Below are 4,072 nucleotides of genomic sequence, written 5' to 3'. Positions count from 1 at the left end.
TATTTTATGTAAGTTCCAGCTTGATACCACTCCACGCGTTCCTGAAAAATAGGGGCCTTTACAGGCAGACAGACGGACGCCCAACAAAGTGGATCCTATAAAGTTTCCGTTTTTTTCTTTGGAGGTACGGAACCCTAAAAATAAAACATTTTTTGTCCAACATTAGGACAAAATAATCAACTACACTTGAGTTCACTATCAAATTAAGTACGGTGTATTTGATTTGGCACATTGGCACTAAAAATACTCTTGTGCTCGACGTGCCAACTCCAGAGCAAGACATACTTTTACACGGCTTCTGACTAGACTACTTCAACGTACATCCGATTTGATTTTTTTTTATTCCTAGCTTGATGCAATTCAAGGTTTGTTGTACTGAGTCCTTACAATAAATGTCATTGACTCCGCACCATTAGACATCTAATAGACGAAGATTAATCTAGAAATTGAAAAGCTGATTCCTTATTGCAGTTCAGTTTAATTACATGCCTGCTCCAGGGATCTTGAACTACTCGTATTTGATTGCTAGTTGTTTTTTTTTTTCTAGAAGAAACGCAAGCAATTATTGTGTTCCGACTAGACATATCAAGCATTAGAAAATAAAGTTTTTTTTTAATTTTAACTTTAAAAATAAGAAATTCACTAGATTTGACATAAGAATTGAACATCTATATTCTATCTATATATATAAAAGAGAGTCGTGTTAGTTACACTATTTATAACTCAAGATCGCTCGAACTGATTTGATATAAAATTGGTGGGCATTTAGCTTAGAACCAGGAAATGTACATAGGATAATTTTTACCCCGTTTTCTATTTTTCATTCCGCGCGGACGGAGTCGCGGGTAAAAGCTAGTATGGCCGGCAACGCATCTGCAATTCCTCTGGTATTGCAGATGTCCATGGGCGTCGATGAACACCTTGGTGTTCCCGCTGCTCGTTTGACCCCTTCTCTTATAAAAAAAAAAAATTAGATAAATTGTAGAAAACAGAAAAGATAAATATGGCGTTATGATAATTATTAAAACAAAAGTTAGGGTCACGCTCTGCTGGTCGATCGAAGCCAATGTAAAATATGAAAACTATGATCATATCAAGATACTTTCAAATCTAAAACTAATCCAAGTTTAGTGGTAAATTGATGGAGCAATAAATAAGCAAGCGATGGGTGATCGTAAAAGTAAAGTTACAAAGTCTGTGTATGGATCAACGCACTAAATATGAGATTCAATCGCAAAACTACTCATAAACACATAAAATAATAGTAACTTGTACCACAATGTTACATTATTGCTTTGCTAGAGTTCCATAATTAGGTAGAAAATAACTGTTAATAAAATAATTTATAGAATTCCATTCATTATCTTTCAATTACTAAAATTTCTACAGCACGAGATATAAAAAGGTTTGTTTTTTCTTTTTAGCAATAACAACAGCTTAAAAAACAGGAGATATAAATATCAAATAAAATGTGAGCAGTCATGGGACGCCTGGCAGATGTGAAACATCGTGTGTGTACAAGTAATATGCATAAAAGATAATATTATTAAAATAAAATTTATATATATAATATATATATATATGTACACCTCAGTATAGCGTGGCGACCAGTCGCCACGGCAAGTGTCGCCACGCCAACAACTCGGTTTACAAGTGAGCCTATAGATGTTTCACATCAATAATAAAAAGAGAAAAGGCTGATAGTGATCTTTATTAGAAACATTGCATACCTAAGTTTTACGCTCTCTTTCCTATAAACAGGCACCTTATTTTTTCTAATATTTCATAAGATGATTCTGTTCAACGCTATGTGTAGCTAATTCATCTGTGAACTTTCGGTTATTAATTTATTAGTAGACAGTGTTAATTTTGACAAAGCAAAAAAAATATGATTTAATAACCAACAAAAACAAAACTGAAAAATCAAACCAGTTAAGAGATCTATCAATTTAAAGAACCGTCTACAACTTTTAATGAACATTATAAACAAAACAAAGATCTAGATAATGTGGTCTTTTCAGTGTGATATAATATCGAGCACATAGTTGACAACTTGCCAGACATGTCATGATCCACAACTGCATGCAACCATTTCATCGCCTCGCGACAAACTGAATGGATGAGAAGCTATTACGAAAGATTTGAATTCGGTTAATGTCAAGGTGATCGAAATCCTTGGGGACAAATGGATATCGACAAACGTTTTGTCCGAATCACGAAGACACAGTGCTCTATATTTGTACCACAGAATATTCTGGATTACTAACATATTTTCCTTGATACTTAATTTTAAAATGCAAAAGCGAAAATTACATATTTTGTCAACGCTATTATTTTCCTGAAATTTTTTTTTTATTAAAATTAAGAAATTAAGAAGTAATAACCTTCGATATTTTTGCCAATCTTTTAGGTAAATCTCAAACTCTACTTCTCTACTCTACGTTCTATGATCTAAGGATCAATGTTGTAATAAAACATTAATGTCATTCAAAAATGACACCAAGAAAATATGTTTTAATAATGGTAAAGCCAGCAACAACGATATCTGTTGTTGTTAAACCGGGCAATTCGTGACCATGACCACACAGAAAACAAGCGTCAAGCGGAAGTAATTCTGTATTTCTGACGAGTGTCTTACCAGAGTCCTAATTTTGGTCCTCTTTACCTTCCCGCTTTTCTTGTAAGGATAAGGACGGAAAGGGGCGGTGAAATGGTGGAAGAGAAAACGCATAGGAAGTTAAAATTTTGACGATGTAGGAAAAAAGGACTATAATGACGTAGGTCATTGAATCTTAGTACTCTTTCAGAGTGCCGGCGGGCGCGGGTGCTAGCGCGGGCGCGTGTAAATCAAAATGTATGCAGACGCCATTTGCGTTCACAGTGCTCCCGCGAGCTGCGCGTCTTCATGAGGCGGGCGCGGGCGCGCGTGGCGCGGGAGTTTCTAATGGCTCAGTCCGCCCGTATCGTTCACAGTGATATAGCGTCTGTTAGGCGACTACGCGTGTGGTTCTAAACCATTTTGATTCACCCGCCGAAGCGTCGTCAATCGTCATGGATATCAATACTGAAGAATTTATATCTGCAGTACAACATCGCACTGCTATTTGGCAAAGCAAACATCTGCAACATTTAATAGTAATAAATCAGCGTATAATACATAAAATTCTCCAAAATTTTCTCTTCCTTTATTTAAATCGTGTGTGCCAAAGTTCATATATTGAAATTTCCATTTCAAGTATGAATTTTCCATTAATAAAAACAAATCTTCATCCATGTCCAAAGTTTGAGAACGACCTATCACATGTGCAATGACACTCCTAGCTCGATCGCCACTGTGAATACGCAGACGCCAAGACCCGAGCGCCCGCGCCCGCCGCCGCACCCGCTAGTGCAGTCTGAATAGTACCTTACACGTGTCACCCGCCCACCGGCCGCCCGACGCTCGCCCAAGTTTGATTGCCTCTGCCCTGCACTGGGATATACTCGTACAACGTAAACAAGCGCAACTTCCTAACTTGAAATGCGGAATATACATGGAACTATAACTATATAACAGCTTACAAAATAACACAATAGTATTTTCTAAAAATGGTTACACAAAGTAACAGTAATCGTTGGTTTCTGAGACCAAAGTTTCGTCAAAGTTAATAAAAAAGATGACGGCATATTTTATACTGGTATTTTGGTCTCAGAAACCAACGACAAGTCTCTTAAAATTCAAAATAACACAATAGTATAAGTATTTTAAAGTAACATTTGGTTTTTGAAGCGACATATTACTTTGCAAAACATGTTCTTAGATGCAAAAAACTTAAATAAGGTCAAATCTTTTCTATCTTTTCCTCCACTTTTCCCTTATGCAGTGAAAACTTACTATCATCAGGTGATTCGATAGTATGCCTTACATCTATAAAACAACTATAATAACAACTGTTGATTCTATCAATTTATTGTAATTGATTTTATCACCTCAGTGAAGCTTAACATGTCGTAGAGCAAAGAGACGTGTTCATTCCAGTTCTTTGAATCTAATTTCGTGGACACATCGATGGCTCCTACGTAGACTATCGTA

Source organism: Papilio machaon, chromosome 21 (genome assembly GCF_912999745.1).
Source record: "Papilio machaon chromosome 21, ilPapMach1.1, whole genome shotgun sequence".
Lineage (NCBI taxonomy): Eukaryota > Metazoa > Arthropoda > Insecta > Lepidoptera > Papilionidae > Papilio > Papilio machaon.
Note: the sequence above shows the minus strand (reverse complement) of the source record.